A 14,490-nucleotide genomic window follows, 5' to 3' on the forward strand; every position below is an offset into this window, starting at 1 on the left:
ACCACGGACGTTAGGTCCGCAGGTGGCATGCACGATTCATAATGCCCCTGTGGTATTATGCCTACGTACTCAATCAAAAACTTCCGTGTGCTCTTTAGTCCTTGTACGCTCACCGAGATTGCCAGTCCAGGTATGACTTCGATGAGTAGGATGTGTGGCCAGGTCGCACTCCCTTCCTTCAGTGTAGGCCATGATGACTCCTCCTTCCACCCTTTAATCGCCTTTTACGACAAGCCGGGAACGCTGAGGTAGTATTCTTCACCCGCCACCACACAGGATACCTGTTTGGGCAGAGCCACCCACTCTTTTGACCATCTCGTCTGATCGGACTCGCTTCATCATATTAATGATTAGGCTGTGTCCCAGCTCCCATGCCTCGCTGTTCGACATCATGGCGAACCTAAGAGCGTTCTTAGCTGCTCCCTTTCCACCCCGCAAACATGGAGCAGTGCATTAGCACAGTGCGTCATCCCCCATTAGGCCGAGAGCCTTGATCTTCAGATCAATTGGGGACAAGCCTGCCAGAGCTAGTGCCGCGTCTTCGGATATAGCCTTGAATCCTCTAATGAGCCTGAGGGCCATGGACCGCTCCTTTCAGGTATGAACCCCTGCAGGCGTAAGAATTTACAGGCGTAAATCATAGAGTTTCCGTAGGAATCCTAAAAATTAAAGTGTGAACAGGTTTGGAAGGCAATCCGACCCACCCCATCGCCGAAAAATCGAAGGCACCCGAGGATTCCTTTCGCCAATATTCCTAACATAGTAGAAAAGTGAGATCCCGAATCACCCGCAAGTGTCGAGAATTATTTATACCTCTGCTTCTCTTTCTTAGTCAACCATTACAACTTGCTGTATACCAGTTTTATTAAAACATAAAATGTCGGTTCTAAGGAAGACCATATCAAGTAACTGCGATAGGAATTATATTTTATTACTCGAAGGGTATATGAGCTTCGGCTTGCCGTTAGCTTCCTTTCTTGGTCTCATTGATTTTTCTGCTCCCCATTTGACGCTTTTACAGCAGCCCACCGTTATTCGAGTTTCACGGATACTGAGCAATCAATGTCAACTAGGGGACTTTGGAATCCCCTAACCCTCGGCCACGCCTCCTGTCGTATCACCTCCTTTGGCGGGCCTAAGACGCCACTCAATCACACCCCCAACTCGCGGAAATGCCCAAGAATATTTGAAATATTTTTTTTTTTTTTGGTCGCTATAGCATGTTGGCGTGGCATAAGCTTGCTTACTTATCATAAGGAACAGTTACAGTTAAATTTAAGTGACTGCCATTGTACATGCATACATACGTAACCCAGAAACTCCCCCTTTTCGCCTCAGCCACTTTCATACGATTTTGTCAATTTCGTTTTACGCGCAGCGACTTTTAAACATAAAGGAAGCATCCTTTGGCTCCTCCCCTTCCGCTCCCTTCCCCTGCCCCTGCCCCTTTCCCTTCCTCACACCATCCTAATCCGCTCCTACCTCATACCCCCCAAAATTTACTCTCGTCTTCCGTCCGCCATATGCGCATTGATGCCAGCAGATATCCGTGCGATGTTGCCGTCAAAATGTGTGCACACACGCGGCCACGCCCCCTTTTCCACCTTCCTGGGATCCCCCCACTTTTAAAGGGGCTTCTAGTCATAGAATGCTTGCGTAGACAAAAGAAATGCTGGAAGATGCAACTTCGATTTCAATTGAGCCAAATGCAACTTGACAACGCTGACGACGTCGCTTTGTAAGTTGGCTACCCCCTCACCACGACCCCCTTTTTCCGATCCTTAGCCCCCCCCCCCCCCCCGAAAACCCCCTTGCACCGCCCTTCCTTAAGTCAGTTTCTTCACTCACAGTGTGTACTTCACAGTCATCGACAAGTCGTTTCGGGGAGTGCACTCATAAAATGTATCACTGTATAGAAACCTAAAACAGTGCGAAAGGAAGAAATAAAGCGATGCAGCCATTCAATAACTAAAAACGCTTTTAAAATTACTTCCACCTTATTAGACGCTTTGTTTGCTAACAGTTCGCCACTACTAATTTCAAATTAAAAAAAAAAAGAAAACGATCACAGCATTTATTTAGGATACAATTTTCGGATATATTGATCTGAATTTAGCCCATATTTTTTGAGCGTGTAGAGGAAGTTAGAGCCGGTGACTTGGCACTTAGCTGCTTACCTTTAAATGCCAAACAAGGCGACACAAAGGGGGCGTGGCACTTGGGACAGAGTGCGAATGGATGGCTGTTAGATGCCGTTGGCATTGGATTCGGATGGAGATGGATGTGGATGTTGTGAGGATGAGGATAGCGATGAAGACATATGCTAATCTTCATCGAAGGAAAGCGCCGACAATGGATGGTAATGGCGGAACCCAAATGGGTGGAAAATTCCTTTGTCTTTAATGCATGAGCATTTTCCATCAACTAATGTGAATTGAGGGGTGACATTTAAAAAAAAAAAGCTTAGTCATTTAAATATTGTTACGCAGTAAGTGGCAAGCAAAACATTATTTTTGGCAGTTTGCTTGAAATTAACAACAGCCAAAATTAGTTTTCAATCCACTTTAAGGCTCCGGGAATGGAATTTCGGTGTACATCTTGGGATTTCCCCGGTCCGTCGCTGTTGTTGGCCTGCAAGTGTGTTTATTACCTTCATTTGGGCTCAAGCAGCAAAAACGGTTTGCACTTCACTAAGCAGTCGGGTGGAAAATACAGGGAAATTCGGTGTGTGGGAGGCGAATTTACGGGACGGAAAAGAAAGCGGAATACGAGCAAGTTTTCGGCGAAACTTTTGCCTTTCATTGCACTATTGCTGCTGCCTTTATCACCCACTTCCCCCGATTTTCACCTGTTGTTTTTGTGTTTTATCCACCTGGGCGCCCAAAGCTGTGCTTTAAAAAATTAACTTGAGACGCTGATGATGGCGGCGCCAAGGATGCGGATAAGTATGCGGATGTGGCCCTTCGCAAGACTTTTTATCCTTGGGACTGCGCACTTAATGAGCGTTTAATTGGCTTCATTGTTTACATTGTGGGCGTGTCCTCCGTGGGGGGGGGGGGGGGGGGGGGTGGTGAAGAGGCTAGAGTTTGGCTGATTGAATTTCTTGAGGAAACTTTTTAATTACATCCCATTGTTGCTGCAACAAAGCAAACAATTAAGCAAGCAAAAAACAAAAACTGATGAAAAGTGTTTGAAGGGGAATTCAAAGCTCAGTGCGTTTATAAGCGCGTGTGCGATTTTCATTTGGCAAATTGCTCGCGAGGCTATAAAAAATGTAGAAGGGAATGCGAAATCTGCTACAAGGACAAGACTCTGTCCCCCTTTTTTGGCCTCCTCGGTTTATTTACAAATGCTGCAGCATTTTATGTGGCCATTAAAATATTTTATTGCTCATGGCGTAAATTTTTAGCAACAATAAAACGTATAAGAACCGGCCGACAAAAACACAGCCACAAAAACGTGAGCTAGCCCCAATACCCAATCTCAAAACAAAAACAAGAGGGAATGCTATAGACTTTCAGATACCCGTTACTCACCTAGTGGAAACACGAACGCGAAATTTCGTAATTTTTCTGAGATATCGATAGATCTTAAATATCTTAAATGAGAAAACAAATTCATTCAAATTGTTCAAGAGTGTGGGCGTTGGCAAGACGAACAAGAAAACGAAGAAAAATCAAAACATTTTTTAAAAGTGTGGGCGTGGCAGTTTTGGGCGGCTTGTGGGCGTGGCAACAAACTTGCCATGCGTCTATGTCTCTGGAATAATCTTAACATTCTTGCTTTTATAGTTCCAGAGATCGAGGCGTTTTTATGGACGGACAGACAGACATGGCCAATTCGAAACGGTATACTTTCGAATACTTTAAAAGGTGATATTTTATAAGGTTGAAAACTCTTCCTTCTGCCTGTTACATACTTTTCAACGAATCTAGTATACTCTAGTATACTCTGCGAGTAACGGGTAAAAACAGCGAATCCGGCAAGAATAAGAAGTTGGACAAAATAGGGTCTATAGGGGGACTATCGAATACCCTGTCGTATTGGAAATGTTCCGGTATATGCGCCATGTAAGCGAAAGCAAAAGGGCAACTAAATCGATCATAAAGGTGTTTAAAGGTATGTAACAATGTGTTTTAAAGTTCTACGTATTTATCATGGTCATCCAGGGGGTTTACTGTGTCGGGTACGTCATAACATTATATAGCTATTGTGAAACGGGGTATCTTTAAATACTGGTTGCCAGGACTTTTCTTAACGCCCACATTCTTGCAAGACTGCGATTCCCAGCGATTTTCTCTTTTGCGATTCGGTAAAAATTTAATTTGCATTTGCGCATAAAACGCTGCTATATCACTAGCTACCAGGGGCGTTGGTAGAATGGGGGTCGGTGCGGATTGCCACGCCCGCTAGTTTGACTTACACCTTAAAGACCCCTTAGTGTCTCCTTCGTTCCGCTTTTCCGTTTTTCCAACGTTTTCCCCAGTCATATTTATGGCAGCAGCTGTTCGGTAAAAGGTTGAAAAAAATATACGGGCCAAAATGAGAGAGGGTGCGTCCCCCGCCCATGTTACGCATACAAATGGCAGCCAATTGATTTACTTGTGCCGGCAGTCATTTGTTCTACCCATCCTCTTGCCAAAGGAACAGCTTAAATTTTACTATTGGAAAATGGTAATCGTGAAAACCGGGTCTGCGTTTTATGGCAGTCCATGTAAATTATGTTGGATGCCCGGGAATCGAGAATCATAGGGATCGGTTGGAAATGCAGAATTAACTCCTTCCAATTTCGTTTCAATTAAATATCCAGTTATTATTAAATTTGTACTTAATTTCATTTGGCAAAACCCATTTTAAATGCATTTTAATTTGTTTTCGCTTTATTTGTTTAATAATTCTATTTAATTTGGCGAGAAACAGACGATGAAAAAATAGTGCACCACTTTCCACTTCCTCATGTTTTTCGCTTTAATATTGAGCAATAAAAAATTTCGATCGAAAAAGTGCCTGTGTGTGAAAATATGCAATATGCAAACGAAAGTCTCCCGCTTCTTCTCACCTGTTTATGCCAACCAATAAAGGTCTACCTCTGTGTGTGTGTTTATGCAGCAATAACTGTAAATGACAAACAAATGCGCACGTTAAAATCGTTGATTAAAATCAGCATAAACACACACAGGACAAAGGCTAAAATGGCAATAGGCGCCCAAGGCGGGGAATGTGGCCAGAGTTGTGGCCAACAAAGTGTAGCCAATCGACTTGCGGACACCCTCGAAAAATTTGTCAATAAGTATACTTTAAAGTATAACAAAGCTATTACTATTCTCACCTCAGAACGTGGCGCTCAATAAAAATGCTAGTATGATAAATTTTCTATAAAATAGAATTATTTAAAAGTATGAATCGTCTGTATAGAACAACTTATAAAGAAATTTAATGATTTTGAATAATATCCGTTCTATCTCTCTATTTATATTGCAACCAGTTTCGAAACTCTCTAATAGCAAGAATGCTTAATTTATATTAAGTAAATATACAAATAGTTTATCCATATGGTTTACAGTTCATATGTTTTGTGAATCAAGGGGTATGCTAAACAGCCAAGGATTGGGCGTGGGCAGTGGGAGGTGAATGGTTGCTGCAGGGCATTCGGCCAAAAGGATCCGTGCGGTGCGTCATTCATGCGGGCCCACGAGCCGGATTTTTGGAGTGAGGACCAAGCGACATTTCAGTTGGTACTGCGCTCAGGTAAATATGTTGCACTTTAAAGCAAACACGCCCCCAAAGCAGCGCCGTGCAGCGGCCACTCGCCCCACCACAACCATTTCCAGCCGACGCCTCTGTGAGTCCCATCTCCATTGCCATCGCCATCACAAACCGACATACCGACGTACCGACATCAGCATCAACAGCATCAGCCAAACAAAATGGCTGCTGTCCCCGGAACACACACATATGCCTGTGTGCATGTGTTCGAGTGTCCTGCACGGACTGCTAGTTGCAAAACCTGTAAATGTCATTGGCAGACACAGACGAAAATATTTTAATAACTACTCGTATTCGTTCTGCTTCGGCAAATGTTTTCATTAGCTGGAAAAACAGAAAAACGGAAAAATGTTTGCAAGAGCGGCGACGAGAATTAGAGACCAAAGGAAAACAAAAGCCAGATGAATGGAAAGTTCTGGAAAAGCCAGTCAATTAAGTCGGTCCTCGAGTAGTTTGCAAATATGGGCACGACTTTAAGGCCAAGAAAAACAGTATCCCCTGAATTTTTAACAGCTATTGTCATAACCCATTGATCTCCGGGGTGCTGTAAAGCAAGACAACAGCTTCGGCAACTCGAAATGCTGGATTCGAAAACTTAAAGGAATTTGCGTGAGAACGACGCACACGAACATCACGAACACTGTTGTTTAAACTAAAAGTATTCATTGTATTTTCAAAGAGTTAATGTCATTCTTTTATAGCCGTTACTCGTCAAGTTAAATGGTAAACGAAAATAGTATCGTTGAAAAGTGTGAACAAGTTTTGAGGTGTTAAAACTCCGCACAAATGCAGATGTCAACTGCGGAAGAAGGGCCTGCCTGTTGCCAGTTAAGCAACAAATAAGAGCGTAGTAACGGCAGCGCAGAGAAGAGAGTTTGGAGAGACAGAGTCTGTAAAGAGGAGGTTCGAAGAAATGTAATCTGTTCCCCACACTAAGTCAAAGAACAGATCATGGAGAAAGAGATTGTGGAGAGCAAGAGTGGGAAGGCACGAATAAGAGAGGAGCAAGAGTAGAACCGAGAGTGTCGGCGTGCCGATTTTTGGAAAGAAACGGTACCAAGCTGGACTGTGGACCAGGCTAACGGTACAACCGTGGACATCAAGGAATAACGGTCAAAGGAGTCCTATATAAGCAGGCTAAGCGTTGAAAACGAGACACTCAAGGAGAACGAGAATATGATTAAACAACGCTAAGCAACGCAATCAGCAAGGAAGCTACAGCCATGAAAGTCAACAAGCAAGATCAGTACGTCGAAACGTTCGTGACAACGGAAAGTCGAATTAAAGTGTAAAACGAGACAAGATCTCCAAAGTGTTATTACTGGTAACCGGATGATGATGACCTTTAACATAAACTTGTTAGGACGCACAAAATCTTCAGAGCTGGCCGCTGCAACTAGTAGCGATCAGACAGATACATAGAAGTATATTCGTCTCTATACTATATATAATCCTAATTTTTTTTATTTTTTTTTTATATTGACATGGTCAATTTGCTGTTTGTTTTTCTAGAGAAAGACGCAAGTTTGCTGTCACGCAGCATTGTTTTTATTAAATATGTAAAGTCAATTCCAATCCATACTGTTCGTTTCTTTACATTAAATGTCTTACACATTATGGAGCAGTTTGCAAACTACGAGTATTAGTAAAAAAAAAGTGACCGATGTGCTTGAAAACGTGCGAATTCGTAGATTTTCACAAAGAGCTTTTTGAGTTCTAGGACTGTGATCGCGGCAGCTGATAATGGAGCTAGTGACTTAAACAGAACGTTAAAAAAAAGGAGTCTTTTTTGTATGTAAACAGGGATACTGCACTATTTTGGGGCATTGCTTTTTCATGATGTAAGGGCTATTAGGCTTTTTGTCCCGGGTGCCCGATCTTTGTGGATGATGTTTCCTGTGGTTCGACGCTGTGGGTGGTTCGGGATTCGATCAGTCGGCAGAAATAATCTCGGGGACTTTCGTTAAACTTAAGACTTTGGTAGACAACACTGGAATGGGACTGCATTCGGAAGCCGCCGGGCTCAGTGAAAATGAGTGAACAATCATTTTTATTTATTATTTTGAAATAGAGGGAAGAAGCCGTTACACTAGTATGGAAATTCGCTAACAAAATAAAATCAAGAATTTTGGCTAATTTGATTTTACTCTGTTAGGAAATCATGAAATCGTCTTGCTCATTCATATACTATTGTACATAATCGGATAGCGTCGATATATTAATGCCAAGTGCGTTGAAATCAGTAACCAAATGACTTGATTGGACTCCAATAAATGGCTTGACCAGTTAGATTAACCCCTCCTTGAATTTTACAAAAACTTCGTAGTGGGCACGAGGAGGTAAACTGTTCGTGGTGGCGAACAACATTGTTATTATTTTTAAAAGCGATTTTCGCAACCGGCACGCAGCTGGGCTCGTTAAAAGCACAAACAACGAAAAGATGGCTGAAAGGGGTGGAAATACACTGAGCATGGGTGGCGATGGGGGTTTTCGGGAACTACATTCCGCGCTCACACACACATCCGAACGTGGAAAGCAGTTAGCCCCGCGGTGTATACACATAAGTCATTTATTAAAAATCCACCGAAGCTGGAAAACAGGAACGGCAGGAAAAGCGACGGCACCGGCTGCCTTCCAAAGTATGACAAACAATAGCCAAATGGGTTTTTCCTACAACAACAATTTTTCAATATGCTCCAACCAAAATGACCAAAAGAGCCGCCCCAAACTGAAAACCGAGCCCAAAAATACCCGGAAAAAGGGGAGCACATCGGGTTTCGGGGGAGAGCACAATTCTTCGTCGTTGTTTGCCTACCCAGTGGATGGAGAAAGGATTGCAGGGTAATATTATGAGATTTTGCAGGTTCACTTTCAAAACACAAACCAATAAATATAAAAAATATGTTTAACTGTGTGCATTAAAGGATGGACACAAATTAATAAATAGTGGCCCAGGTCACGTGTTATTATTAAGATTTTGCAACTTGCTTAAGTTAATTATTAGTCATTCAAAAAATTACAAAAAATTTTTAAACATAATGCCTAGCACAAAATGCTTATTACAAAGTTGTACTCTTTATTTTAGCCGTACGAAATGTGATTAATATACACATTTAACAATTATTTCCTCTGGGATGTGCTAAAGGGTATTTTTGAATCGGATATCTCCTACACTTGCCATTATGGAGCATTGTGGAGCTGCAGCAGCTTCTGCCCATTCTGCCAGATCCTGTTCCTCCTTCCGACGACTTTTCCGTTTATGTTTCTACCCCCACGCCCACACATACATAGCTCCCCACAAACGCCCACCCACAGAGAGTCAAAGCTAAGAACATTCATAGGTCGATTGTCGCTGCCATTAAGTGTGCATAAATGTGACAATAACAACAATAAAAAGGATAACAACGGATATGGCTATTGAGTCACAGTCAGTCCGAATTTGGTACGCCCTCACCTTTTGGAAAAATACTTAAACCTTTTGAAAACGAAAAAAACATTTAAAATAACGTTTTTACTAGCGATAAGCGTTATTTGACACTTTTCATTGAGCCTTCATTTTTTATTAGCTGAGTAATATTATGGGGAATATTTTATAAATGAGCAAACATCTGATGGGAATAAGTGACACAATGTCTAATGCCGTTATACATTGCCGTGGACAAAATTGCATAATGTTAACCGTACTCTAAGAACAATAATTTGCTTGCTAAAAAGTGTAGTGCTAAACAAGTGCAAGCTTAATAAATACGTTTAAATAGCGAACAATTTTTTCCAGGCTCAAATGTTGCACGTTGGCTGCAATGGAGTGCTTGCATTTGTTATTTTGGTGCAGAATGCCATCTGCTGCCCAGAGAACAGTTTCAAATATTCAAACTTGGTCTGGATGGGATTGGGTGGCCGGCGAGGCAAACCTTTAAATAAAAATGGTCAGAAAATAAATTTTAATTTGTGACATTGGCCATGGGGCTGGCGTGAGTGGGGAAATGGATTGAACGATTCAATGCGATGGCCTGGAGGATGGACTGGTCAGTTAACAAAAGGACATAAAAACGAAACGGAGGGAGCACTGCAACTGCCATCAAGGCTAACGATATTGTGACAGGTTATCGATATTGTCGCAAACTCGAATGGCTGACAATCAAGTGGTGCTCTGGAATTGGTCAATTACTTAACTGCCAGGGAAATCGGTTCGGTTCTTGATTGCAATTCTGTAGTATACTCGCCGTCGATTTTTGTGCACTTCTCGCTCCTCGAAATGTATACACCTTTTTATACCCTTGCAGGGGGCATCGATTACATCGATTTCACTCAAAAGTTTGCAACGCATTAAAGTACCGATTTACGCCCGTTAAAAGTACGTATGTATATTCTTGATCAGTATTACCAGCAGAATAAATATGTATGTATACCCATGTCCATCCGTTTCTCACAGTTCCTAAGGAGCTCTGCAGGAAACATATTCAAAAATATCCTCTCCTCCTTTTAAACGAATTAAGTATACCATTACATAAATAAAACCATACTATCATAGTGTTCTTATTTAGAATACATAAGTTGTTTCTTTAATTTTAAATTATTGCAAGGGTATATAAACATCGGCTTGCTTGGCTTTCTTCCTTGCTTTTTGGTTGCATAATGTGCGGATTTCTTTATCTACAAATTTGGATACAAATTCGAAAAACTCATGAACCACGCTTAAAATCCATAGTATTATTCATATTTTAACTAGCAGTTACATGTCTATTCGGTTTTAATTTTTAAAAAACGTTTTCATGTATGTCATGGCACTTCATGTCATGTACATATACATATGTAATGCTGTACCAACCACATTTGTTTTTTACACCCCAGAGTGCCTTTAAGTGCCTTTCTAGTTATGAGTTCAATCTAATCGTATAAGATGGGGCTTTTTCCGTCTGACTTTTTACAGAACGTTGTCCGCTGGCGGATTCGGTATTCAACTGTCGGCGAGGACGAAATTTGTTATCCTCGGGGGCGGGAGTCGGTTGAAAATTAAACATAATCATGTGCAACATAAATATGCAAGTGGAGTGCGGCTCGCCGTTTGGGTCTCCACATCCCGGCGTGCTATTGATATTTGGCCAAAAGCAGGAGGATTCAGTGCGAACAGGAGCAGGAAGCAGGCAGAGGAGTCGCAGAAGCCAGCGAAGCAGCAGCGGCGACTGGCAAAGTTTGCATAGCAAACAATGAGCACTTCTGGCACACACCCTACACCCTACATCTTACACCCTGCAACCTATGCGCTACACCATCTACACACAGGCTGTTCGTTAGAGTGGCAAATCAAACAGTTCCCCACATCGCCCGATGAATATGTTTATGCCAGTTGGCATTGCAATAACTTCATAAATATGCAGTGCAGAACTGCAGACAGAAGCAGTTGAAGCTGCTGAATTTAAATTCAAACGGCGGCAACATAGTCGGATTCAATGCGGCGAAGGCAGAACAATGCAATTATGATTCGGCTGTCAATTAAATGGAAAATTTACAGCACTTTAAGTGCACTGGCCCAGGCACTCGCACTGCGATAGCCGAATGGAATAAGCATAAAATAAAATCATATAAAATATCAATAAAGCACACAAATTTATTGCAGACACATACATATACGGCAAAATCGAGCAGTTGAGCATCCTGCAGGAGCCTCCAACTGCAGACCCTCTTACTCTGCTGCCCATTTGAGAAAATACCCTGCAGAACTGATATTTGCGCTTGTCTGCAGGTTGGCAATTTTGTTTTATTTTTTAAGTGCGCTGTATATTGATTGCTAATTGAATTTATGACACTAAACTAAAAGTTCTTAGCATGTATCGTTGAAATACTGCTTCGCGTATCTCACATAAGTTGGGTAATCCACAGTAGGATAATGCAAATTAGTTAGGGTATAAGATGAGGCGCTGTTTATTTGCGGTCGAGTGTGTGAGTGTTGTGAATTACTCGTAAATAAAATACTCTCCCTGTCTCCGCCCCTTTTCGCTTTCTTCCCATCAGTTTCCCGAAGCCTCTGATTTTACCCTCTTCTGGCCAGCGGCAAAACGATGACGAGCTGACGATGTTGTTGTAAATGCCATAAAGAAAATCGTTGCCGACGTGCGGTGTCTGTGTGTCCTGCATGTCCTGCGTCCGTGTTTCTGGATGTGGATGTCTGTGTGATGGTAAGGTGGTGTTTTACTGTCTGGATCTGGAAGGAAGGAGCTGGCCAAAAAGGAGCAACTGCAGCCAGCAAGCAGGCAGGAAGCCCTGCGAAATGTTATTTATTGGAATTGTGTAATGAATGTGACCGAAAGTGCACTCGACGTAAACGAAATGTTGCATGCCACATCCTCTCGTATGTCCATGTCGCTGCTTCCAGTCACCGCTCACCGCTGCATTAGGAGGCGCCAAATGATGCAAATGAAGGTGGACCAACGGCCTGGACATATTCGCATCGAAATGACCATTATCCATTATCCATTTGCACGTGTATGTGAGCTTTCAGCGTGCTAAATATGACAGGACATTTTCGGTGGCTAAGATATCATTAACATTATCCTGAGAACTCTGCTTGACTTGCACTCTGTTTTCACGTCGGAAGAGGTCCCAAATTTAAAATTTTGTTGTTAATCATAAAAGTAAGATGATTTTAAGTGAATAACCGTATAGCACGTACATATGCGAATTGGCTTAAAGTGCCTTATAACCAATTTATTGTATTAATAAGGAAACAAAGGAGTTTATCCTTTGTATGAAGTGCTTATATTTTCAGGCATCGCAAGCACTATTCGCCACCTTTCGAGCGCTTTAAGCCTTCAAGGAATTAAGCTCATCTTCCTTATCTGAACATCCCCCACTTAATACGGAAATAAAATACTACCCCATCAATCAATCAATACGTGCTGATGTAAGCAAATAATCCAGTACAAAACTGAGACGTCACGCGTGATTACCGAACGTAGTCGCAGGACATTTCAAGGACCTGCCACAGGCAGTGTGTGCGACCATTTCGTAGAATCGGCCCGACTGATTGGTAGCTATGCCCGCTTATGGCTACGTGATCGCCCAGCTGGGAGGACACATACGGTAGAAGTATCGGCGCGACTCCTCGCAATTTGTTCCGGAGCATTTGCATCTGCATTTATCCACATCGAAGGCGTGCGGGCTCCACGGCCACAAAACACAAGGCAATTGCCAGTCTGGACCCTGGACCTGACCCCACTGATGCGCACTTGTCCCGTTTCTAGCCAAATGCGTCTACTCAAACTAGAAACATTCCGCTGATTTAGACAGGGGGACATGCGAAGGGTAACCGTTTGTCAAAGGGGGTCTCTTTCAGAAAAGATTCTCGCTTTTATTCTATATATTTGTATAAACATATACACATACATACAAAAAAGTGACGTATTTTAAAAAATAATTGAAAAACATATTGAACATTTAAAAGTAATACATGAAATTTTAGTTTCCTGGAATTAAACTTGCGTCTGATTCCTTTAAAGGCGGAGTGTCGCTAAAATTTTAATTAGCGCCAAAAATAATACCTTTATTTAATACATTATTTTGCGAAGTCTGAAAACTGATTTCCTTTAAAAGATTTTCTAATTTATGGCCGCTCCGTTGAAACCCCCTTGTTCAGCTGCATTTGCAAATCTAGTGGGGTCCTTCAGCGCCCCTCACCTTGCCCCGCCCATGCCCGATGCCCCTCTGTCTGCAGCACACACACACACACACATGGCACCTTCGCTTTGTCCCGAAAATTTCCATCGATTTGATTTATATGCAAAATATTTAGATTTTATTGCCGGTTTGCATATGGGCCAGCAGACGGACAGATGGACAGACGGAGGAGTCAGGACCCAGGAGGTTTAAGTGAGATCGATAGTTATAGTTGGAAAAATTCGCACACAACCACAGCCACACGCGGTCACATGCGAGAAAAGTTGGAAAAACAGCTTAGGTTGTAAAGATAATTTATGCAGCTGTTGGTAATATTGAAACCGAAATGTAAATAAAAACAAGGGAAAGTGTTGGGAAAGTCCGTTTTGGCAACCCAAATACAACGACCCCTTTTCCACCTGTTATCTTCCACGTTGTGTTTGGTATACCCGTTATTCGTAGAGTAAGAGGGTAACCTAGATTCGTTGAAAAGTATGTAACATGTAACAGTTAGAAAGCATTTCCGATCATATAAGGCATATATATTTGTGATCAGGATCCGCCCGTATATGAGTTTTGAGATCTCAGGAACTATAGTAGCTAGAAGGTTGAGATTATACATGCAGACTCTAGAGACATAGACGAAGCGCAAGTTTGTTGACTCATGTTGCCACGCCGACTTTAACGCCCACAAGCCGCCTAAAACTGCCACGCCCACACTTTTAAAAAATGTTTTGACTTTTCTTCGTTTTATTGTTCGTCTTGCCAATTTTTATCTGTATACCAAAAACACTGTGGCCACTCCCATATACAAAACGCCCAAGACAGTCACGCTCACAATTTTAAACAATTAATACATTTTTTTTTTCGTTTAAATTTCTATTTATCCCGATATCTATCGATTTCCTAAAAAAAAAAAATTTACATATTTTCGCTTTCACATTTCCAGTAGCCTTGTAACTGGTATCTGATAGTCGGGCAACTTGACTCTCTTGTTTTGTTTGTGCTTGTTTTGGGAAAGGTTCTGGTTATGAGGAAAATGGAAAATTGGCAGGCGATTAAAGGCCATTG

General features: G+C 42.0%; 1 long non-coding RNA gene across 1 annotated transcript, besides 3 other annotated features; it reads left to right on the plus strand.

The window, feature by feature from the left end:
* Window positions 1-612: part of a mobile genetic element that runs on past the window's edge.
* Window positions 613-3,478: 2,866 nt separating this feature from the next.
* Window positions 3,479-3,937: a mobile genetic element.
* A 6,643-nt stretch (window positions 3,938-10,580) lies between these two features.
* On the plus strand, window positions 10,581-11,361 carry lncRNA:CR45506 (long non-coding RNA:CR45506). The gene has a single exon (NR_123975.1). It is a non-coding gene; the product is annotated as a long non-coding RNA:CR45506 (long non-coding RNA).
* Window positions 11,362-13,866: 2,505 nt separating this feature from the next.
* Window positions 13,867-14,408: a mobile genetic element.
* Window positions 14,409-14,490: the final 82 nt, after the last annotated feature.

Source organism: Drosophila melanogaster, chromosome X (genome assembly GCF_000001215.4).
Source record: "Drosophila melanogaster chromosome X".
Taxonomy (NCBI): Eukaryota; Metazoa; Arthropoda; class Insecta; order Diptera; family Drosophilidae; genus Drosophila; species Drosophila melanogaster.